General features: G+C 33.7%; 13 non-coding genes across 13 annotated transcripts; 8 read left to right on the top strand and 5 right to left on the bottom strand.

Annotated features, from left to right (window-relative positions):
- The first annotated feature begins 805 nt into the window (after window positions 1–805).
- On the top strand, window positions 806–877 carry TRNAQ-UUG (transfer RNA glutamine (anticodon UUG)). Its single transcript has one exon. It is a non-coding gene; the product is annotated as a tRNA-Gln (tRNA).
- An 825-nt stretch (window positions 878–1,702) lies between these two features.
- On the bottom strand, window positions 1,703–1,774 carry TRNAQ-CUG (transfer RNA glutamine (anticodon CUG)). The gene has a single exon. It is a non-coding gene; the product is annotated as a tRNA-Gln (tRNA).
- Window positions 1,775–3,314: 1,540 nt separating this feature from the next.
- Window positions 3,315–3,386, top strand: TRNAQ-UUG (transfer RNA glutamine (anticodon UUG)). The gene has a single exon. It is a non-coding gene; the product is annotated as a tRNA-Gln (tRNA).
- Window positions 3,387–5,448: 2,062 nt separating this feature from the next.
- On the top strand, window positions 5,449–5,520 carry TRNAQ-UUG (transfer RNA glutamine (anticodon UUG)). Its single transcript has one exon. It is a non-coding gene; the product is annotated as a tRNA-Gln (tRNA).
- Window positions 5,521–6,345: 825 nt separating this feature from the next.
- Window positions 6,346–6,417, bottom strand: TRNAQ-CUG (transfer RNA glutamine (anticodon CUG)). Its single transcript has one exon. It is a non-coding gene; the product is annotated as a tRNA-Gln (tRNA).
- Window positions 6,418–8,862: 2,445 nt separating this feature from the next.
- Window positions 8,863–8,934, bottom strand: TRNAQ-CUG (transfer RNA glutamine (anticodon CUG)). Its single transcript has one exon. It is a non-coding gene; the product is annotated as a tRNA-Gln (tRNA).
- Window positions 8,935–11,379: 2,445 nt separating this feature from the next.
- On the bottom strand, window positions 11,380–11,451 carry TRNAQ-CUG (transfer RNA glutamine (anticodon CUG)). Its single transcript has one exon. It is a non-coding gene; the product is annotated as a tRNA-Gln (tRNA).
- A 1,540-nt stretch (window positions 11,452–12,991) lies between these two features.
- TRNAQ-UUG (transfer RNA glutamine (anticodon UUG)) lies at window positions 12,992–13,063 on the top strand. Its single transcript has one exon. It is a non-coding gene; the product is annotated as a tRNA-Gln (tRNA).
- A 2,062-nt stretch (window positions 13,064–15,125) lies between these two features.
- Window positions 15,126–15,197, top strand: TRNAQ-UUG (transfer RNA glutamine (anticodon UUG)). Its single transcript has one exon. It is a non-coding gene; the product is annotated as a tRNA-Gln (tRNA).
- A 2,062-nt stretch (window positions 15,198–17,259) lies between these two features.
- Window positions 17,260–17,331, top strand: TRNAQ-UUG (transfer RNA glutamine (anticodon UUG)). The gene has a single exon. It is a non-coding gene; the product is annotated as a tRNA-Gln (tRNA).
- Window positions 17,332–19,776: 2,445 nt separating this feature from the next.
- Window positions 19,777–19,848, top strand: TRNAQ-UUG (transfer RNA glutamine (anticodon UUG)). The gene has a single exon. It is a non-coding gene; the product is annotated as a tRNA-Gln (tRNA).
- Window positions 19,849–20,673: 825 nt separating this feature from the next.
- On the bottom strand, window positions 20,674–20,745 carry TRNAQ-CUG (transfer RNA glutamine (anticodon CUG)). Its single transcript has one exon. It is a non-coding gene; the product is annotated as a tRNA-Gln (tRNA).
- Window positions 20,746–22,293: 1,548 nt separating this feature from the next.
- TRNAQ-UUG (transfer RNA glutamine (anticodon UUG)) lies at window positions 22,294–22,365 on the top strand. The gene has a single exon. It is a non-coding gene; the product is annotated as a tRNA-Gln (tRNA).
- Window positions 22,366–24,609: the final 2,244 nt, after the last annotated feature.

Below are 24,609 nucleotides of genomic sequence, written 5' to 3' on the forward strand. Positions count from 1 at the left end.
AAAATGTTTTTCATGCTGATTTACAACAGTTGATCTCCAATCGTAAAATATAAGCTTTTGGTCGGAGGCATGACAGGTACTGATCAAATTCTCATTTTTGAACTTCATTCAGAAATCATATGATATGCTTTGTATACATCAACTGTATTGTTGGATCAATAATGAGTAAAAAGTGACTATCTCAATTTCAGGACATATAAAAGAGAAAGAAGTAGAAACTCATGTTTCAAATGCTGAGAGGCAACAACTGTTCATGATTTTCACCTCCACTAATTATATTTATTTTTATAATCTATATGTTTATATGTTCCTATAAATATACAGAGACATATAGCTATATATACAGAGATACATATGTACAGGTTGATTTTTACATGTTTATAAGTAAATGTGATGTTGTTCCAAATAAAACTTTTAAGAACTGAATGGAAAAGAAAATTGTAATGTTCAGATAAGTCCCACTGAAATTTGTACTCAGATCCCTGTTTTCAGAGTCCAGAGTGCTAACCATGACACCATCCACCCTCCCGTACCAGGGTGAGCTTTCCATTTTGACAGAAGAGATTTGCCTCAGGGGGCAACTTATCTTTCATTGAAAAATATTATCTCACATAAAAACCACTGTTCAACAGAGTTATAACGTTATTTGAGTCTTTTGGGCAACATCCTTCCCCAACATAGTTCAATATGCAAAAGTTTACCAGAATAGGAAAGCAATCCAATTCAGTTTCTCTTTGACAGTAGAATATTAAAAACTTTGACATTTCCACATTGCTGCAGCAGTTTGCACTCCTTTCACATGGGAGGTTCCATGGTGTAATGGTTAGCACTTTGGACTTTGAATCCAATGATCCGAGTTCAAATCTCGGTGGGACCATTTTATGACTCTTGACCAAATCATTTTCTTTCAAGTGTATTCATTAATATCACATATCTAATACCGGTAGGGTGAAAAATTAATTTATTGATTATACTCTAAAAGTTTACTAGATGTGAGCAAATAATAGAATTTTTACAATACCTGGAAACTAAATGGCTCAAACTAATGAGAGATTTTACAAACTCACTCTGGTTTCTCAAACTCATCACAGGGGCCTGATGCACGACATTACTTTTTAAAATCTTACTGTTATTGATAAGGGGAACAAGGAACTTTTTAATTGCAAAGCATTCATTAAAACAAAACTTGAGGAGTCAAACTTTGTATTACGGGGACCGAAGATGTGCAGTTTGAATAATAATCTTGAAATTCAGACGTACAAAGATTTTACACACTGATTTTCAACAGTAAATCCACAACCAATAAAGTTGAATCTTTTGAAAGACATGTCAAAGGTGTGAATCTGAAATTCACTTTCAAAGAAATTCACAATGAAATGCACTGTGTAAGTCCAGCATGTTGTCAGCTAAGAAATCAGCAAAAATGAACTATCTCATTACTGGCCATATAGATGAGAAAGGAAAATAAACTCATGTTTACAATGTGGATGTGAAAGAACAGTTTCTAGGTTCAGCTTCAATATTTATGTTTATGAATAATTGATATGTTCATATTGTCTAACAGCTATCTAGATGGATAAAGCTATGTATGCATCTATACATACTTATGCGTTCATACGCATCAGTATAAAACATTGATATTAGGTTTTTTCTAGACCAAATTCTAAAAAATGAGTTAAACAGTGAATCTCATAATTGTAGTAGGTCCCACCGAGATTTGAACTCGGATCGCTGGATTCAGAGTCCAGTGTGCTAACCATTACACCATGGAACCCTCTCACACAAGAGTGCCTTTTCCATTGAGACAAAAGAGAGCGCATCAGTGATGTCCTTCTCTTATATTGATAAAAAGATATCGCATTTGAATGGTCATAGTGGATAGAGATTTAATGTGATTTGATTCTTTTCAGCTATATTCTCTATAAAAGTGTTAAATATTCAAATGTTTATCTGAATATAAAAGTTATATCACAATGTTCATCTTTGCCTGTAGCATAATAAAACAGTCTACATTTCCAGACTACTGAAGCAATGTCTCTGTCTCCTGCATGGGTGGCTCGATAGAGCAATGGTTGGCAATTTGGACTTTGCATCCAATGATCCGATTTGAAACCTTGGAGGGACTTTTTTTATTACTCTTGAGCTTTTCCATTTCTTCATCTTTGTTCATTGATAGCTCAAATCCAACACCAGTAGGTTGAAAGAGTCAATTATTGAATGCTTTCAAAATGTCCATCAGCTTGAACAAGTTACATCAATACAAACTTTACAATACTTTGACATCAAATTTCTTCACAAAGTAGTTAGCCATTATAAAATCATATCCTGATTTTCTCAAACGCATTTCAGACGGGTGATTCACAGCATCACTTTTTTAATCTTTCCCGCTATTGATAAGGCGAAAATAGCACATTTTGAATGAGAAGTTTTCTTCAATCAGACATAGAGGAACCCAAATGATGATCTCATTCAGCTAGTAAAAATGTTGTTTTATATTAGTATGGAAATCGTGAAAAGAAAATGTTTTTCATGCTGATTTACAACAGTTGATCTCCAATCGTAAAATATAAGCTTTTGGTCGGAGGCATGACAGGTACTGATCAAATTTTCATTTTTGAACTTCATTCAGAAATCATATGATATGCTTTGTATACATCAACTGTATTGTTGGATCAATAATGAGTAAAAAGTGACTATCTCAATTTCAGGACATATAAAAGAGAAAGAAGTAGAAACTCATGTTTCAAATGCTGAGAGGCAACAACTGTTCATGATTTTCACCTCCACTAATTATATTTATTTTTATAATCTATATGTTTATATGTTCCTATAAATATACAGAGACATATAGCTATATATACAGAGATACATATGTACAGGTTGATTTTTACATGTTTATAAGTAAATGTGATGTTGTTCCAAATAAAACTTTTAAGAACTGAATGGAAAAGAAAATTGTAATGTTCAGATAAGTCCCACTGAAATTTGTACTCAGATCCCTGTTTTCAGAGTCCAGAGTGCTAACCATGACACCATCCACCCTCCCGTACCAGGGTGAGCTTTCCATTTTGACAGAAGAGATTTGCCTCAGGGGGCAACTTATCTTTCATTGAAAAATATTATCTCACATAAAAACCACTGTTCAACAGAGTTATAACGTTATTTGAGTCTTTTGGGCAACATCCTTCCCCAACATAGTTCAATATGCAAAAGTTTACCAGAATAGGAAAGCAATCCAATTCAGTTTCTCTTTGACAGTAGAATATTAAAAACTTTGACATTGCTGCAGCAGTTTGCACTCCTTTCACATGGGAGGTTCCATGGTGTAATGGTTAGCACTTTGGACTTTGAATCCAATGATCCGAGTTCAAATCTCGGTGGGACCATTTTATGACTCTTGACCAAATCATTTTCTTTCAAGTGTATTCATTAATATCACATATCTAATACCGGTAGGGTGAAAAATTAATTTATTGATTATACTCTAAAAGTTTACTAGATGTGAGCAAATAATAGAATTTTTACAATACCTGGAAACTAAATGGCTCAAACTAATGAGAGATTTTACAAACTCACTCTGGTTTCTCAAACTCATCACAGGGGCCTGATGCACGACATTACTTTTTAAAATCTTACTGTTATTGATAAGGGGAACAAGGAACTTTTTAATTGCAAAGCATTCATTAAAACAAAACTAGATGGATAAAGCTATGTATGCATCTATACATACTTATGCGTTCATACGCATCAGTATAAAACATTGATATTAGGTTTTTTCTAGACCAAATTCTAAAAAATGAGTTAAACAGTGAATCTCATAATTGTAGTAGGTCCCACCGAGATTTGAACGCGGATCGCTGGATTCAGAGTCCAGTGTGCTAACCATTACACCATGTAACCCTCTCACACAAGAGTGCCTTTTCCATTGAGACAAAAGAGAGCGCATCAGTGATGTCCTTCTCTTATATTGATAAAAAGATATCGCATTTGAATGGTCATAGTGGATAGAGATTTAATGTGATTTGATTCTTTTCAGCTATATTCTCTATAAAAGTGTTAAATATTCAAATGTTTATCTGAATATAAAAGTTATATCACAATGTTCATCTTTGCCTGTAGCATAATAAAACAGTCTACATTTCCAGACTACTGAAGCAATGTCTCTGTCTCCTGCATGGGTGGCTCGATAGAGCAATGGTTGGCAATTTGGACTTTGCATCCAATGATCCGATTTGAAACCTTGGAGGGACTTTTTTTATTACTCTTGAGCTTTTCCATTTCTTCATCTTTGTTCATTGATAGCTCAAATCCAACACCAGTAGGTTGAAAGAGTCAATTATTGAATGCTTTCAAAATGTCCATCAGCTTGAACAAGTTACATCAATACAAACTTTACAATACTTTGACATCAAATTTCTTCACAAAGTAGTTAGCCATTATAAAATCATATCCTGATTTTCTCAAACGCATTTCAGACGGGTGATTCACAGCATCACTTTTTTAATCTTTCCCGCTATTGATAAGGCGAAAATAGCACATTTTGAATGAGAAGTTTTCTTCAATCAGACATAGAGGAACCCAAATGATGATCTCATTCAGCTAGTAAAAATGTTGTTTTATATTAGTATGGAAATCGTGAAAAGAAAATGTTTTTCATGCTGATTTACAACAGTTGATCTCCAATCGTAAAATATAAGCTTTTGGTCGGAGGCATGACAGGTACTGATCAAATTCTCATTTTTGAACTTCATTCAGAAATCATATGATATGCTTTGTATACATCAACTGTATTGTTGGATCAATAATGAGTAAAAAGTGACTATCTCAATTTCAGGACATATAAAAGAGAAAGAAGTAGAAACTCATGTTTCAAATGCTGAGAGGCAACAACTGTTCATGATTTTCACCTCCACTAATTATATTTATTTTTATAATCTATATGTTTATATGTTCCTATAAATATACAGAGACATATAGCTATATATACAGAGATACATATGTACAGGTTGATTTTTACATGTTTATAAGTAAATGTGATGTTGTTCCAAATAAAACTTTTAAGAACTGAATGGAAAAGAAAATTGTAATGTTCAGATAAGTCCCACTGAAATTTGTACTCAGATCCCTGTTTTCAGAGTCCAGAGTGCTAACCATGACACCATCCACCCTCCCGTACCAGGGTGAGCTTTCCATTTTGACAGAAGAGATTTGCCTCAGGGGGCAACTTATCTTTCATTGAAAAATATTATCTCACATAAAAACCACTGTTCAACAGAGTTATAACGTTATTTGAGTCTTTTGGGCAACATCCTTCCCCAACATAGTTCAATATGCAAAAGTTTACCAGAATAGGAAAGCAATCCAATTCAGTTTCTCTTTGACAGTAGAATATTAAAAACTTTGACATTTCCACATTGCTGCAGCAGTTTGCACTCCTTTCACATGGGAGGTTCCATGGTGTAATGGTTAGCACTTTGGACTTTGAATCCAATGATCCGAGTTCAAATCTCGGTGGGACCATTTTATGACTCTTGACCAAATCATTTTCTTTCAAGTGTATTCATTAATATCACATATCTAATACCGGTAGGGTGAAAAATTAATTTATTGATTATACTCTAAAAGTTTACTAGATGTGAGCAAATAATAGAATTTTTACAATACCTGGAAACTAAATGGCTCAAACTAATAAGAGATTTTACAAACTCACTCTGGTTTCTCAAACTCATCACAGGGGCCTGATGCACGACATTACTTTTTAAAATCTTACTGTTATTGATAAGGGGAACAAGGAACTTTTTAATTGCAAAGCATTCATTAAAACAAAACTTGAGGAGTCAAACTTTGTATTACGGGGACCGAAGATGTGCAGTTTGAATAATAATCTTGAAATTCAGACGTACAAAGATTTTACACACTGATTTTCAACAGTAAATCCACAACCAATAAAGTTGAATCTTTTGAAAGACATGTCAAAGGTGTGAATCTGAAATTCACTTTCAAAGAAATTCACAATGAAATGCACTGTGTAAGTCCAGCATGTTGTCAGCTAAGAAATCAGCAAAAATGAACTATCTCATTACTGGCCATATAGATGAGAAAGGAAAATAAACTCATGTTTACAATGTGGATGTGAAAGAACAGTTTCTAGGTTCAGCTTCAATATTTATGTTTATGAATAATTGATATGTTCATATTGTCTAACAGCTATCTAGATGGATAAAGCTATGTATGAATCTATACATACTTATGCGTTCATACGCATCAGTATTAAACATTGATATTAGGTTTTTTCTAGACCAAATTCTAAAAAATGAGTTAAACAGTGAATCTCATAATTGTAGTAGGTCCCACCGAGATTTGAACTCGGATCGCTGGATTCAGAGTCCAGTGTGCTAACCATTACACCATGGAACCCTCTCACACAAGAGTGCCTTTTCCATTGAGACAAAAGAGAGCGCATCAGTGATGTCCTTCTCTTATATTGATAAAAAGATATCGCATTTGAATGGTCATAGTGGATAGAGATTTAATGTGATTTGATTCTTTTCAGCTATATTCTCTATAAAAGTGTTAAATATTCAAATGTTTATCTGAATATAAAAGTTATATCACAATGTTCATCTTTGCCTGTAGCATAATAAAACAGTCTACATTTCCAGACTACTGAAGCAATGTCTCTGTCTCCTGCATGGGTGGCTCGATAGAGCAATGGTTGGCAATTTGGACTTTGCATCCAATGATCCGATTTGAAACCTTGGAGGGACTTTTTTTATTACTCTTGAGCTTTTCCATTTCTTCATCTTTGTTCATTGATAGCTCAAATCCAACACCAGTAGGTTGAAAGAGTCAATTATTGAATGCTTTCAAAATGTCCATCAGCTTGAACAAGTTACATCAATACAAACTTTACAATACTTTGACATCAAATTTCTTCACAAAGTAGTTAGCCATTATAAAATCATATCCTGATTTTCTCAAACGCATTTCAGACGGGTGATTCACAGCATCACTTTTTTAATCTTTCCCGCTATTGATAAGGCGAAAATAGCACATTTTGAATGAGAAGTTTTCTTCAATCAGACATAGAGGAACCCAAATGATGATCTCATTCAGCTAGTAAAAATGTTGTTTTATATTAGTATGGAAATCGTGAAAAGAAAATGTTTTTCATGCTGATTTACAACAGTTGATCTCCAATCGTAAAATATAAGCTTTTGGTCGGAGGCATGACAGGTACTGATCAAATTCTCATTTTTGAACTTTATTCACAAATCATATGATATGCTTTGTATACATCAACTGTATTGTTGGATCAATAATGAGTAAAAAGTGACTATCTCAATTTCAGGACATATAAAAGAGAAAGAAGTAGAAACTCATGTTTCAAATGCTGAGAGGCAACAACTGTTCATGATTTTCACCTCCACTAATTATATTTATTTTTATAATCTATATGTTTATATGTTCCTATAAATATACAGAGACATATAGCTATATATACAGAGATACATATGTACAGGTTGATTTTTACATGTTTATAAGTAAATGTGATGTTGTTCCAAATAAAACTTTTAAGAACTGAATGGAAAAGAAAATTGTAATGTTCAGATAAGTCCCACTGAAATTTGTACTCAGATCCCTGTTTTCAGAGTCCAGAGTGCTAACCATGACACCATCCACCCTCCCGTACCAGGGTGAGCTTTCCATTTTGACAGAAGAGATTTGCCTCAGGGGGCAACTTATCTTTCATTGAAAAATATTATCTCACATAAAAACCACTGTTCAACAGAGTTATAACGTTATTTGAGTCTTTTGGGCAACATCCTTCCCCAACATAGTTCAATATGCAAAAGTTTACCAGAATAGGAAAGCAATCCAATTCAGTTTCTCTTTGACAGTAGAATATTAAAAACTTTGACATTTCCACATTGCTGCAGCAGTTTGCACTCCTTTCCCATGGGAGGTTCCATGGTGTAATGGTTAGCACTTTGGACTTTGAATCCAATCATCCGAGTTCAAATCTCGGTGGGACCATTTTATGACTCTTGACCAAATCATTTTCTTTCAAGTGTATTCATTAATATCACATATCTAATACCGGTAGGGTGAAAAATTAATTTATTGATTATACTCTAAAAGTTTACTAGATGTGAGCAAATAATAGAATTTTTACAATACCTGGAAACTAAATGGCTCAAAATAATGAGAGATTTTACAAACTCACTCTGGTTTCTCAAACTCATCACAGGGGCCTGATGCACGACATTACTTTTTAAAATCTTACTGTTATTGATAAGGGGAACAAGGAACTTTTTAATTGCAAAGCATTCATTAAAACAAAACTTGAGGAGTCAAACTTTGTATTACGGGGACCGAAGATGTGCAGTTTGAATAATAATCTTGAAATTCAGACGTACAAAGATTTTACACACTGATTTTCAACAGTAAATCCACAACCAATAAAGTTGAATCTTTTGAAAGACATGTCAAAGGTGTGAATCTGAAATTCACTTTCAAAGAAATTCACAATGAAATGCACTGTGTAAGTCCAGCATGTTGTCAGCTAAGAAATCAGCAAAAATGAACTATCTCATTACTGGCCATATAGATGAGAAAGGAAAATAAACTCATGTTTACAATGTGGATGTGAAAGAACAGTTTCTAGGTTCAGCTTCAATATTTATGTTTATGAATAATTGATATGTTCATATTGTCTAACAGCTATCTAGATGGATAAAGCTATGTATGCATCTATACATACTTATGCGTTCATACGCATCAGTATAAAACATTGATATTAGGTTTTTTCTAGACCAAATTCTAAAAAATGAGTTAAACAGTGAATCTCATAATTGTAGTAGGTCCCACCGAGATTTGAACTCGGATCGCTGGATTCAGAGTCCAGTGTGCTAACCATTACACCATGGAACCCTCTCACACAAGAGTGCCTTTTCCATTGAGACAAAAGAGAGCGCATCAGTGATGTCCTTCTCTTATATTGATAAAAAGATATCTCATTTGAATGGTCATAGTGGATAGAGATTTAATGTGATTTGATTCTTTTCAGCTATATTCTCTATAAAAGTGTTAAATATTCAAATGTTTATCTGAATATAAAAGTTATATCACAATGTTCATCTTTGCCTGTAGCATAATAAAACAGTCTACATTTCCAGACTACTGAAGCAATGTCTCTGTCTCCTGCATGGGTGGCTCGATAGAGCAATGGTTGGCAATTTGGACTTTGCATCCAATGATCCGATTTGAAACCTTGGAGGGACTTTTTTTATTACTCTTGAGCTTTTCCATTTCTTCATCTTTGTTCATTGATAGCTCAAATCCAACACCAGTAGGTTGAAAGAGTCAATTATTGAATGCTTTCAAAATGTCCATCAGCTTGAACAAGTTACATCAATACAAACTTTACAATACTTTGACATCAAATTTCTTCACAAAGTAGTTAGCCATTATAAAATCATATCCTGATTTTCTCAAACGCATTTCAGACGGGTGATTCACAGCATCACTTTTTTAATCTTTCCCGCTATTGATAAGGCGAAAATAGCACATTTTGAATGAGAAGTTTTCTTCAATCAGACATAGAGGAACCCAAATGATGATCTCATTCAGCTAGTAAAAATGTTGTTTTATATTAGTATGGAAATCGTGAAAAGAAAATGTTTTTCATGCTGATTTACAACAGTTGATCTCCAATCGTAAAATATAAGCTTTTGGTCGGAGGCATCACAGGTACTGATCAAATTCTCATTTTTGAACTTTATTCACAAATCATACGATATGCTTTGTATACATCAACTGTATTTTTGGATCAATAATGAGTAAAAAGTGACTATCTCAATTTCAGGACATATAAAAGAGAAAGAAGTAGAAACTCATGTTTCAAATGCTGAGAGGCAACAACTGTTCATGATTTTCACCTCCACTAATTATATTTATTTTTATAATCTATATGTTTATATGTTCCTATAAATATACAGAGACATATAGCTATATATACAGAGATACATATGTACAGGTTGATTTTTACATGTTTATAAGTAAATGTGATGTTGTTCCAAATAAAACTTTTAAGAACTGAATGGAAAAGAAAATTGTAATGTTCAGATAAGTCCCACTGAAATTTGTACTCAGATCCCTGTTTTCAGAGTCCAGAGTGCTAACCACGACACCATCCACCCTCCCGTACCAGGGTGAGCTTTCCATTTTGACAGAAGAGATTTGCCTCAGAGGGCAACTTATCTTTCATTGAAAAATATTATCTCACATAAAAACCACTGTTCAACAGAGTTATAACGTTATTTGAGTCTTTTGGGCAACATCCTTCCCCAACATAGTTCAATATGCAAAAGTTTACCAGAATAGGAAAGCAATCCAATTCAGTTTCTCTTTGACAGTAGAATATTAAAAACTTTGACATTTCCACATTGCTGCAGCAGTTTGCACTCCTTTCCCATGGGAGGTTCCATGGTGTAATGGTTAGCACTTTGGACTTTGAATCCAATCATCCGAGTTCAAATCTCGGTGGGACCATTTTATGACTCTTGACCAAATCATTTTCTTTCAAGTGTATTCATTAATATCACATATCTAATACCGGTAGGGTGAAAAATTAATTTATTGATTATACTCTAAAAGTTTACTAGATGTGAGCAAATAATAGAATTTTTACAATACCTGGAAACTAAATGGCTCAAACTAATGAGAGATTTTACAAACTCACTCTGGTTTCTCAAACTCATCACAGGGGCCTGATGCACGACATTACTTTTTAAAATCTTACTGTTATTGATAAGGGGAACAAGGAACTTTTTAATTGCAAAGCATTCATTAAAACAAAACTTGAGGAGTCAAACTTTGTATTACGGGGACCGAAGATGTGCAGTTTGAATAATAATCTTGAAATTCAGACGTACAAAGATTTTACACACTGATTTTCAACAGTAAATCCACAACCAATAAAGTTGAATCTTTTGAAAGACATGTCAAAGGTGTGAATCTGAAATTCACTTTCAAAGAAATTCACAATGAAATGCACTGTGTAAGTCCAGCATGTTGTCAGCTAAGAAATCAGCAAAAATGAACTATCTCATTACTGGCCATATAGATGAGAAAGGAAAATAAACTCATGTTTACAATGTGGATGTGAAAGAACAGTTTCTAGGTTCAGCTTCAATATTTATGTTTATGAATAATTGATATGTTCATATTGTCTAACAGCTATCTAGATGGATAAAGCTATGTATGCATCTATACATACTTATGCGTTCATACGCATCAGTATAAAACATTGATATTAGGTTTTTTCTAGACCAAATTCTAAAAAATGAGTTAAACAGTGAATCTCATAATTGTAGTAGGTCCCACCGAGATTTGAACTCGGATCGCTGGATTCAGAGTCCAGTGTGCTAACCATTACACCATGGAACCCTCTCACACAAGAGTGCCTTTTCCATTGAGACAAAAGAGAGCGCATCAGTGATGTCCTTCTCTTATATTGATAAAAAGATATCGCATTTGAATGGTCATAGTGGATAGAGATTTAATGTGATTTGATTCTTTTCAGCTATATTCTCTATAAAAGTGTTAAATATTCAAATGTTTATCTGAATATAAAAGTTATATCACAATGTTCATCTTTGCCTGTAGCATAATAAAACAGTCTACATTTCCAGACTACTGAAGCAATGTCTCTGTCTCCTGCATGGGTGGCTCGATAGAGCAATGGTTGGCAATTTGGACTTTGCATCCAATGATCCGATTTGAAACCTTGGAGGGACTTTTTTTATTACTCTTGAGCTTTTCCATTTCTTCATCTTTGTTCATTGATAGCTCAAATCCAACACCAGTAGGTTGAAAGAGTCAATTATTGAATGCTTTCAAAATGTCCATCAGCTTGAACAAGTTACATCAATACAAACTTTACAATACTTTGACATCAAATTTCTTCACAAAGTAGTTAGCCATTATAAAATCATATCCTGATTTTCTCAAACGCATTTCAGACGGGTGATTCACAGCATCACTTTTTTAATCTTTCCCGCTATTGATAAGGCGAAAATAGCACATTTTGAATGAGAAGTTTTCTTCAATCAGACATAGAGGAACCCAAATGATGATCTCATTCAGCTAGTAAAAATGTTGTTTTATATTAGTATGGAAATCGTGAAAAGAAAATGTTTTTCATGCTGATTTACAACAGTTGATCTCCAATCGTAAAATATAAGCTTTTGGTCGGAGGCATGACAGGTACTGATCAAATTTTCATTTTTGAACTTCATTCAGAAATCATATGATATGCTTTGTATACATCAACTGTATTGTTGGATCAATAATGAGTAAAAAGTGACTATCTCAATTTCAGGACATATAAAAGAGAAAGAAGTAGAAACTCATGTTTCAAATGCTGAGAGGCAACAACTGTTCATGATTTTCACCTCCACTAATTATATTTATTTTTATAATCTATATGTTTATATGTTCCTATAAATATACAGAGACATATAGCTATATATACAGAGATACATATGTACAGGTTGATTTTTACATGTTTATAAGTAAATGTGATGTTGTTCCAAATAAAACTTTTAAGAACTGAATGGAAAAGAAAATTGTAATGTTCAGATAAGTCCCACTGAAATTTGTACTCAGATCCCTGTTTTCAGAGTCCAGAGTGCTAACCATGACACCATCCACCCTCCCGTACCAGGGTGAGCTTTCCATTTTGACAGAAGAGATTTGCCTCAGGGGGCAACTTATCTTTCATTGAAAAATATTATCTCACATAAAAACCACTGTTCAACAGAGTTATAACGTTATTTGAGTCTTTTGGGCAACATCCTTCCCCAACATAGTTCAATATGCAAAAGTTTACCAGAATAGGAAAGCAATCCAATTCAGTTTCTCTTTGACAGTAGAATATTAAAAACTTTGACATTGCTGCAGCAGTTTGCACTCCTTTCACATGGGAGGTTCCATGGTGTAATGGTTAGCACTTTGGACTTTGAATCCAATGATCCGAGTTCAAATCTCGGTGGGACCATTTTATGACTCTTGACCAAATCATTTTCTTTCAAGTGTATTCATTAATATCACATATCTAATACCGGTAGGGTGAAAAATTAATTTATTGATTATACTCTAAAAGTTTACTAGATGTGAGCAAATAATAGAATTTTTACAATACCTGGAAACTAAATGGCTCAAACTAATGAGAGATTTTACAAACTCACTCTGGTTTCTCAAACTCATCACAGGGGCCTGATGCACGACATTACTTTTTAAAATCTTACTGTTATTGATAAGGGGAACAAGGAACTTTTTAATTGCAAAGCATTCATTAAAACAAAACTAGATGGATAAAGCTATGTATGCATCTATACATACTTATGCGTTCATACGCATCAGTATAAAACATTGATATTAGGTTTTTTCTAGACCAAATTCTAAAAAATGAGTTAAACAGTGAATCTCATAATTGTAGTAGGTCCCACCGAGATTTGAACGCGGATCGCTGGATTCAGAGTCCAGTGTGCTAACCATTACACCATGTAACCCTCTCACACAAGAGTGCCTTTTCCATTGAGACAAAAGAGAGCGCATCAGTGATGTCCTTCTCTTATATTGATAAAAAGATATCGCATTTGAATGGTCATAGTGGATAGAGATTTAATGTGATTTGATTCTTTTCAGCTATATTCTCTATAAAAGTGTTAAATATTCAAATGTTTATCTGAATATAAAAGTTATATCACAATGTTCATCTTTGCCTGTAGCATAATAAAACAGTCTACATTTCCAGACTACTGAAGCAATGTCTCTGTCTCCTGCATGGGTGGCTCGATAGAGCAATGGTTGGCAATTTGGACTTTGCATCCAATGATCCGATTTGAAACCTTGGAGGGACTTTTTTTATTACTCTTGAGCTTTTCCATTTCTTCATCTTTGTTCATTGATAGCTCAAATCCAACACCAGTAGGTTGAAAGAGTCAATTATTGAATGCTTTCAAAATGTCCATCAGCTTGAACAAGTTACATCAATACAAACTTTACAATACTTTGACATCAAATTTCTTCACAAAGTAGTTAGCCATTATAAAATCATATCCTGATTTTCTCAAACGCATTTCAGACGGGTGATTCACAGCATCACTTTTTTAATCTTTCCCGCTATTGATAAGGCGAAAATAGCACATTTTGAATGAGAAGTTTTCTTCAATCAGACATAGAGGAACCCAAATGATGATCTCATTCAGCTAGTAAAAATGTTGTTTTATATTAGTATGGAAATCGTGAAAAGAAAATGTTTTTCATGCTGATTTACAACAGTTGATCTCCAATCGTAAAATATAAGCTTTTGGTCGGAGGCATGACAGGTACTGATCAAATTCTCATTTTTGAACTTCATTCAGAAATCATATGATATGCTTTGTATACATCAACTGTATTGTTGGATCAATAATGAGTAAAAAGTGACTATCTCAATTTCAGGACATATAAAAGAGAAAGAAGTAGAAACTCATGTTTCAAATGCTGAGAGGCAACAACTGTTCATGATTTTCACCTCCACTAATTATATTTATTTTTATAATCTATATGTTTATATGTTCCTATAAATATACAGAGACATATAGCTATATATACAGAGATACATATGTACAGGTTGATTTTTACATGTTTATAAGTAAATGTGATGTTGTTCCAAATAAAACTTTTAAGAACTGAATGGAAAAGAAAATTGTAATGTTCAGATAAGTCCCACTGAAATTTGTACTCAGATCCCTGTTTTCAGAGTCCAGAGTGCTAACCATGACACCATCCACCCTCCCGTACCAGGGTGAGCTTTCCATTTTGACAGAAGAGATTTGCCTCAGGGGGCAACTTATCTTTCATTGAAAAATATTATCTCACATAAAAACCACTGTTCAACAGAGTTATAACGTTATTTGAGTCTTTTGGGCAACATCCTTCCCCAACATAGTTCAATATGCAAAAGTTTACCAGAATAGGAAAGCAATCCAATTCAGTTTCTCTTTGACAGTAGAATATTAAAAACTTTGACATTTCCACATTGCTGCAGCAGTTTGCACTCCTTTCACATGGGAGGTTCCATGGTGTAATGGTTAGCACTTTGGACTTTGAATCCAATGATCCGAGTTCAAATCTCGGTGGGACCATTTTATGACTCTTGACCAAATCATTTTCTTTCAAGTGTATTCATTAATATCACATATCTAATACCGGTAGGGTGAAAAATTAATTTATTGATTATACTCTAAAAGTTTACTAGATGTGAGCAAATAATAGAATTTTTACAATACCTGGAAACTAAATGGCTCAAACTAATGAGAGATTTTACAAACTCACTCTGGTTTCTCAAACTCATCACAGGGGCCTGATGCACGACATTACTTTTTAAAATCTTACTGTTATTGATAAGGGGAACAAGGAACTTTTTAATTGCAAAGCATTCATTAAAACAAAACTAGATGGATAAAGCTATGTATGCATCTATACATACTTATGCGTTCATACGCATCAGTATAAAACATTGATATTAGGTTTTTTCTAGACCAAATTCTAAAAAATGAGTTAAACAGTGAATCTCATAATTGTAGTAGGTCCCACCGAGATTTGAACGCGGATCGCTGGATTCAGAGTCCAGTGTGCTAACCATTACACCATGTAACCCTCTCACACAAGAGTGCCTTTTCCATTGAGACAAAAGAGAGCGCATCAGTGATGTCCTTCTCTTATATTGATAAAAAGATATCGCATTTGAATGGTCATAGTGGATAGAGATTTAATGTGATTTGATTCTTTTCAGCTATATTCTCTATAAAAGTGTTAAATATTCAAATGTTTATCTGAATATAAAAGTTATATCACAATGTTCATCTTTGCCTGTAGCATAATAAAACAGTCTACATTTCCAGACTACTGAAGCAATGTCTCTGTCTCCTGCATGGGTGGCTCGATAGAGCAATGGTTGGCAATTTGGACTTTGCATCCAATGATCCGATTTGAAACCTTGGAGGGACTTTTTTTATTACTCTTGAGCTTTTCCATTTCTTCATCTTTGTTCATTGATAGCTCAAATCCAACACCAGTAGGTTGAAAGAGTCAATTATTGAATGCTTTCAAAATGTCCATCAGCTTGAACAAGTTACATCAATACAAACTTTACAATACTTTGACATCAAATTTCTTCACAAAGTAGTTAGCCATTATAAAATCATATCCTGATTTTCTCAAACGCATTTCAGACGGGTGATTCACAGCATCACTTTTTTAATCTTTCCCGCTATTGATAAGGCGAAAATAGCACATTTTGAATGAGAAGTTTTCTTCAATCAGACATAGAGGAACCCAAATGATGATCTCATTCAGCTAGTAAAAATGTTGTTTTATATTAGTATGGAAATCGTGAAAAGAAAATGTTTTTCATGCTGATTTACAACAGTTGATCTCCAATCGTAAAATATAAGCTTTTGGTCGGAGGCATGACAGGTACTGATCAAATTCTCATTTTTGAACTTCATTCAGAAATCATATGATATGCTTTGTATACATCAACTGTATTGTTGGATCAATAATGAGTAAAAAGTGACTATCTCAATTTCAGGACATATAAAAGAGAAAGAAGTAGAAACTCATGTTTCAAATGCTGAGAGGCAACAACTGTTCATGATTTTCACCTCCACTAATTATATTTATTTTTATAATCTATATGTTTATATGTTCCTATAAATATACAGAGACATATAGCTATATATACAGAGATACATATGTACAGGTTGATTTTTACATGTTTATAAGTAAATGTGATGTTGTTCCAAATAAAACTTTTAAGAACTGAATGGAAAAGAAAATTGTAATGTTCAGATAAGTCCCACTGAAATTTGTACTCAGATCCCTGTTTTCAGAGTCCAGAGTGCTAACCATGACACCATCCACCCTCCCGTACCAGGGTGAGCTTTCCATTTTGACAGAAGAGATTTGCCTCAGGGGGCAACTTATCTTTCATTGAAAAATATTATCTCACATAAAAACCACTGTTCAACAGAGTTATAACGTTATTTGAGTCTTTTGGGCAACATCCTTCCCCAACATAGTTCAATATGCAAAAGTTTACCAGAATAGGAAAGCAATCCAATTCAGTTTCTCTTTGACAGTAGAATATTAAAAACTTTGACATTTCCACATTGCTGCAGCAGTTTGCACTCCTTTCACATGGGAGGTTCCATGGTGTAATGGTTAGCACTTTGGACTTTGAATCCAATGATCCGAGTTCAAATCTCGGTGGGACCATTTTATGACTCTTGACCAAATCATTTTCTTTCAAGTGTATTCATTAATATCACATATCTAATACCGGTAGGGTGAAAAATTAATGTATTGATTATACTCTAAAAGTTTACTAGATGTGAGCAAATAATAGAATTTTTACAATACCTGGAAACTAAATGGCTCAAACTAATGAGAGATTTTACAAACTCACTCTGGTTTCTCAAACTCATCACAGGGGCCTGATGCACGACATTACTTTTTAAAATCTTACTGTTATTGATAAGGGGAACAAGGAACTTTTTAATTGCAAAGCATTCATTAAAACAAAACTTGAGGAGTCAAACTTTGTATTACGGGGACCGAAGATGTGCAGTTTGAATAATAATCTTGAAATTCAGACGTACAAAGATTTTACACACTGATTTTCAACAGTAAATCCACAACCAATAAAGTTGAATCTTTTGAAAGACATGTCAAAGGTGTGAATCTGAAATTCACTTTCAAAGAAATTCACAATGAAATGCACTGTGTAAGTCCAGCATGTTGTCAGCTAAGAAATCAGCAAAAATGAACTATCTCATTACTGGCCATATAGATGAGAAAGGAAAATAAACTCATGTTTACAATGTGGATGTGAAAGAACAGTTTCTAGGTTCAGCTTCAATATTTATGTTTATGAATAATTGATATGTTCATATTGTCTAACAGCTATCTAGATGGATAAAGCTATGTATGCATCTATACATACTTATGCGTTCATACGCATCAGTATAAAACATTGATATTAGGTTTTTTCTAGACCAAATTCTAAAAAATGAGTTAAACAGTGAATCTCATAATTGTAGTAGGTCCCACCGAGATTTGAACGCGGATCGCTGGATTCAGAGTCCAGTGTGCTAACCATTACACCATGTAACCCTCTCACACAAGAGTGCCTTTTCCATTGAGACAAAAGAGAGCGCATCAGTGATGTCCTTCTCTTATATTGATAAAAAGATATCGCATTTGAATGGTCATAGTGGATAGAGATTTAATGTGATTTGATTCTTTTCAGCTATATTCTCTATAAAAGTGTTAAATATTCAAATGTTTATCTGAATATAAAAGTTATATCACAATGTTCATCTTTGCCTGTAGCATAATAAAACAGTCTACATTTCCAGACTACTGAAGCAATGTCTCTGTCTCCTGCATGGGTGGCTCGATAGAGCAATGGTTGGCAATTTGGACTTTGCATCCAATGATCCGATTTGAAACCTTGGAGGGACTTTTTTTATTACTCTTGAGCTTTTCCATTTCTTCATCTTTGTTCATTGATAGCTCAAATCCAACACCAGTAGGTTGAAAGAGTCAATTATTGAATGCTTTCAAAATGTCCATCAGCTTGAACAAGTTACATCAATACAAACTTTACAATACTTTGACATCAAATTTCTTCACAAAGTAGTTAGCCATTATAAAATCATATCCTGATTTTCTCAAACGCATTTCAGACGGGTGATTCACAGCATCACTTTTTTAATCTTTCCCGCTATTGATAAGGCGAAAATAGCACATTTTGAATGAGAAGTTTTCTTCAATCAGACATAGAGGAACCCAAATGATGATCTCATTCAGCTAGTAAAAATGTTGTTTTATATTAGTATGGAAATCGTGAAAAGAAAATGTTTTTCATGCTGATTTACAACAGTTGATCTCCAATCGTAAAATATAAGCTTTTGGTCGGAGGCATGACAGGTACTGATCAAATTCTCATTTTTGAACTTCATTCAGAAATCATATGATATGCTTTGTATACATCAACTGTATTGTTGGATCAATAATGAGTAAAAAGTGACTATCTCAATTTCAGGACATATAAAAGAGAAAGAAGTAGAAACTCATGTTTCAAATGCTGAGAGGCAACAACTGTTCATGATTTTCACCTCCACTAATTATATTTATTTTTATAATCTATATGTTTATATGTTCCTATAAATATACAGAGACATATAGCTATATATACAGAGATACATATGTACAGGTTGATTTTTACATGTTTATAAGTAAATGTGATGTTGTTCCAAATAAAACTTTTAAGAACTGAATGGAAAAGAAAATTGTAATGTTCAGATAAGTCCCACTGAAATTTGTACTCAGATCCCTGTTTTCAGAGTCCAGAGTGCTAACCATGACACCATCCACCCTCCCGTACCAGGGTGAGCTTTCCATTTTGACAGAAGAGATTTGCCTCAGGGGGCAACTTATCTTTCATTGAAAAATATTATCTCACATAAAAACCACTGTTCAACAGAGTTATAACGTTATTTGAGTCTTTTGGGCAACATCCTTCCCCAACATAGTTCAATATGCAAAAGTTTACCAGAATAGGAAAGCAATCCAATTCAGTTTCTCTTTGACAGTAGAATATTAAAAACTTTGACATTTCCACATTGCTGCAGCAGTTTGCACTCCTTTCACATGGGAGGTTCCATGGTGTAATGGTTAGCACTTTGGACTTTGAATCCAATGATCCGAGTTCAAATCTCGGTGGGACCATTTTATGACTCTTGACCAAATCATTTTCTTTCAAGTGTATTCATTAATATCACATATCTAATACCGGTAGGGTGAAAAATTAATTTATTGATTATACTCTAAAAGTTTACTAGATGTGAGCAAATAATAGAATTTTTACAATACCTGGAAACTAAATGGCTCAAACTAATGAGAGATTTTACAAACTCACTCTGGTTTCTCAAACTCATCACAGGGGCCTGATGCACGACATTACTTTTTAAAATCTTACTGTTATTGATAAGGGGAACAAGGAACTTTTTAATTGCAAAGCATTCATTAAAACAAAACTTGAGGAGTCAAACTTTGTATTACGGGGACCGAAGATGTGCAGTTTGAATAATAATCTTGAAATTCAGACGTACAAAGATTTTACACACTGATTTTCAACAGTAAATCCACAACCAATAAAGTTGAATCTTTTGAAAGACATGTCAAAGGTGTGAATCTGAAATTCACTTTCAAAGAAATTCACAATGAAATGCACTGTGTAAGTCCAGCATGTTGTCAGCTAAGAAATCAGCAAAAATGAACTATCTCATTACTGGCCATATAGATGAGAAAGGAAAATAAACTCATGTTTACAATGTGGATGTGAAAGAACAGTTTCTAGGTTCAGCTTCAATATTTATGTTTATGAATAATTGATATGTTCATATTGTCTAACAGCTATCTAGATGGATAAAGCTATGTATGCATCTATACATACTTATGCGTTCATACGCATCAGTATAAAACATTGATATTAGGTTTTTTCTAGACCAAATTCTAAAAAATGAGTTAAACAGTGAATCTCATAATTGTAGTAGGTCCCACCGAGATTTGAACTCGGATCGCTGGATTCAGAGTCCAGTGTGCTAACCATTACACCATGGAACCCTCTCACACAAGAGTGCCTTTTCCATTGAGACAAAAGAGAGCGCATCAGTGATGTCCTTCTCTTATATTGATAAAAAGATATCGCATTTGAATGGTCATAGTGGATAGAGATTTAATGTGATTTGATTCTTTTCAGCTATATTCTCTATAAAAGTGTTAAATATTCAAATGTTTATCTGAATATAAAAGTTATATCACAATGTTCATCTTTGCCTGTAGCATAATAAAACAGTCTACATTTCCAGACTACTGAAGCAATGTCTCTGTCTCCTGCATGGGTGGCTCGATAGAGCAATGGTTGGCAATTTGGACTTTGCATCCAATGATCCGATTTGAAACCTTGGAGGGACTTTTTTTATTACTCTTGAGCTTTTCCATTTCTTCATCTTTGTTCATTGATAGCTCAAATCCAACACCAGTAGGTTGAAAGAGTCAATTATTGAATGCTTTCAAAATGTCCATCAGCTTGAACAAGTTACATCAATACAAACTTTACAATACTTTGACATCAAATTTCTTCACAAAGTAGTTAGCCATTATAAAATCATATCCTGATTTTCTCAAACGCATTTCAGACGGGTGATTCACAGCATCACTTTTTTAATCTTTCCCGCTATTGATAAGGCGAAAATAGCACATTTTGAATGAGAAGTTTTCTTCAATCAGACATAGAGGAACCCAAATGATGATCTCATTCAGCTAGTAAAAATGTTGTTTTATATTAGTATGGAAATCGTGAAAAGAAAATGTTTTTCATGCTGATTTACAACAGTTGATCTCCAATCGTAAAATATAAGCTTTTGGTCGGAGGCATGACAGGTACTGATCAAATTTTCATTTTTGAACTTCATTCAGAAATCATATGATATGCTTTGTATACATCAACTGTATTGTTGGATCAATAATGAGTAAAAAGTGACTATCTCAATTTCAGGACATATAAAAGAGAAAGAAGTAGAAACTCATGTTTCAAATGCTGAGAGGCAACAACTGTTCATGATTTTCACCTCCACTAATTATATTTATTTTTATAATCTATATGTTTATATGTTCCTATAAATATACAGAGACATATAGCTATATATACAGAGATACATATGTACAGGTTGATTTTTACATGTTTATAAGTAAATGTGATGTTGTTCCAAATAAAACTTTTAAGAACTGAATGGAAAAGAAAATTGTAATGTTCAGATAAGTCCCACTGAAATTTGTACTCAGATCCCTGTTTTCAGAGTCCAGAGTGCTAACCATGACACCATCCACCCTCCCGTACCAGGGTGAGCTTTCCATTTTGACAGAAGAGATTTGCCTCAGGGGGCAACTTATCTTTCATTGAAAAATATTATCTCACATAAAAACCACTGTTCAACAGAGTTATAACGTTATTTGAGTCTTTTGGGCAACATCCTTCCCCAACATAGTTCAATATGCAAAAGTTTACCAGAATAGGAAAGCAATCCAATTCAGTTTCTCTTTGACTGTAGAATATTAAAAACTTTGACATTTCCACATTGCTGCAGCAGTTTGCACTCCTTTCACATGGGAGGTTCCATGGTGTAATGGTTAGCACTTTGGACTTTGAATCCAATGATCCGAGTTCAAATCTCGGTGGGACCATTTTATGACTCTTGACCAAATCATTTTCTTTCAAGTGTATTCATTAATATCACATATCTAATACCGGTAGGGTGAACAATTAATGTATTGATTATACTCTAAAAGTTTACTAGATGTGAGCAAATAATAGAATTTTTACAATACCTGGAAACTAAATGGCTCAAACTAATGAGAGATTTTACAAACTCACTCTGGTTTCTCAAACTCATCACAGGGGCCTGATGCACGACATTACTTTTTAAAATCTTACTGTTATTGATAAGGGGAACAAGGAACTTTTTAATTGCAAAGCATTCATTAAAACAAAACTTGAGGAGTCAAACTTTGTATTACGGGGACCGAAGATGTGCAGTTTGAATAATAATCTTGAAATTCAGACGTACAAAGATTTTACACACTGATTTTCAACAGTAAATCCACAACCAATAAAGTTGAATCTTTTGAAAGACATGTCAAAGGTGTGAATCTGAAATTCACTTTCAAAGAAATTCACAATGAAATGCACTGTGTAAGTCCAGCATGTTGTCAGCTAAGAAATCAGCAAAAATGAACTATCTCATTACTGGCCATATAGATGAGAAAGGAAAATAAACTCATGTTTACAATGTGGATGTGAAAGAACAGTTTCTAGGTTCAGCTTCAATATTTATGTTTATGAATAATTGATATGTTCATATTGTCTAACAGCTATCTAGATGGATAAAGCTATGTATGCATCTATACATACTTATGCGTTCATACGCATCAGTATAAAACATTGATATTAGGTTTTTTCTATACCAAATTCTAAAAAATGAGTTAAACAGTGAATCTCATAATTGTAGTAGGTCCCACCGAGATTTGAACGCGGATCGCTGGATTCAGAGTCCAGTGTGCTAACCATTACACCATGTAACCCTCTCACACAAGAGTGCCTTTTCCATTGAGACAAAAGAGAGCGCATCAGTGATGTCCTTCTCTTATATTGATAAAAAGATATCGCATTTGAATGGTCATAGTGGATAGAGATTTAATGTGATTTGATTCTTTTCAGCTATATTCTCTATAAAAGTGTTAAATATTCAAATGTTTATCTGAATATAAAAGTTATATCACAATGTTCATCTTTGCCTGTAGCATAATAAAACAGTCTACATTTCCAGACTACTGAAGCAATGTCTCTGTCTCCTGCATGGGTGGCTCGATAGAGCAATGGTTGGCAATTTGGACTTTGCATCCAATGATCCGATTTGAAACCTTGGAGGGACTTTTTTTATTACTCTTGAGCTTTTCCATTTCTTCATCTTTGTTCATTGATAGCTCAAATCCAACACCAGTAGGTTGAAAGAGTCAATTATTGAATGCTTTCAAAATGTCCATCAGCTTGAACAAGTTACATCAATACAAACTTTACAATACTTTGACATCAAATTTCTTCACAAAGTAGTTAGCCATTATAAAATCATATCCTGATTTTCTCAAACGCATTTCAGACGGGTGATTCACAGCATCACTTTTTTAATCTTTCCCGCTATTGATAAGGCGAAAATAGCACATTTTGAATGAGAAGTTTTCTTCAATCAGACATAGAGGAACCCAAATGATGATCTCATTCAGCTAGTAAAAATGTTGTTTTATATTAGTATGGAAATCGTGAAAAGAAAATGTTTTTCATGCTGATTTACAACAGTTGATCTCCAATCGTAAAATATAAGCTTTTGGTCGGAGGCATGACAGGTACTGATCAAATTCTCATTTTTGAACTTCATTCAGAAATCATATGATATGCTTTGTATACATCAACTGTATTGTTGGATCAATAATGAGTAAAAAGTGACTATCTCAATTTCAGGACATATAAAAGAGAAAGAAGTAGAAACTCATGTTTCAAATGCTGAGAGGCAACAACTGTTCATGATTTTCACCTCCACTAATTATATTTATTTTTATAATCTATATGTTTATATGTTCCTATAAATATACAGAGACATATAGCTATATATACAGAGATACATATGTACAGGTTGATTTTTACATGTTTATAAGTAAATGTGATGTTGTTCCAAATAAAACTTTTAAGAACTGAATGGAAAAGAAAATTGTAATGTTCAGATAAGTCCCACTGAAATTTGTACTCAGATCCCTGTTTTCAGAGTCCAGAGTGCTAACCATGACACCATCCACCCTCCCGTACCAGGGTGAGCTTTCCATTTTGACAGAAGAGATTTGCCTCAGGGGGCAACTTATCTTTCATTGAAAAATATT

Source organism: Triturus cristatus, chromosome 5_2 (assembly GCF_964204655.1).
Source record: "Triturus cristatus chromosome 5_2, aTriCri1.1, whole genome shotgun sequence".
NCBI lineage: Eukaryota > Metazoa > Chordata > Amphibia > Caudata > Salamandridae > Triturus > Triturus cristatus.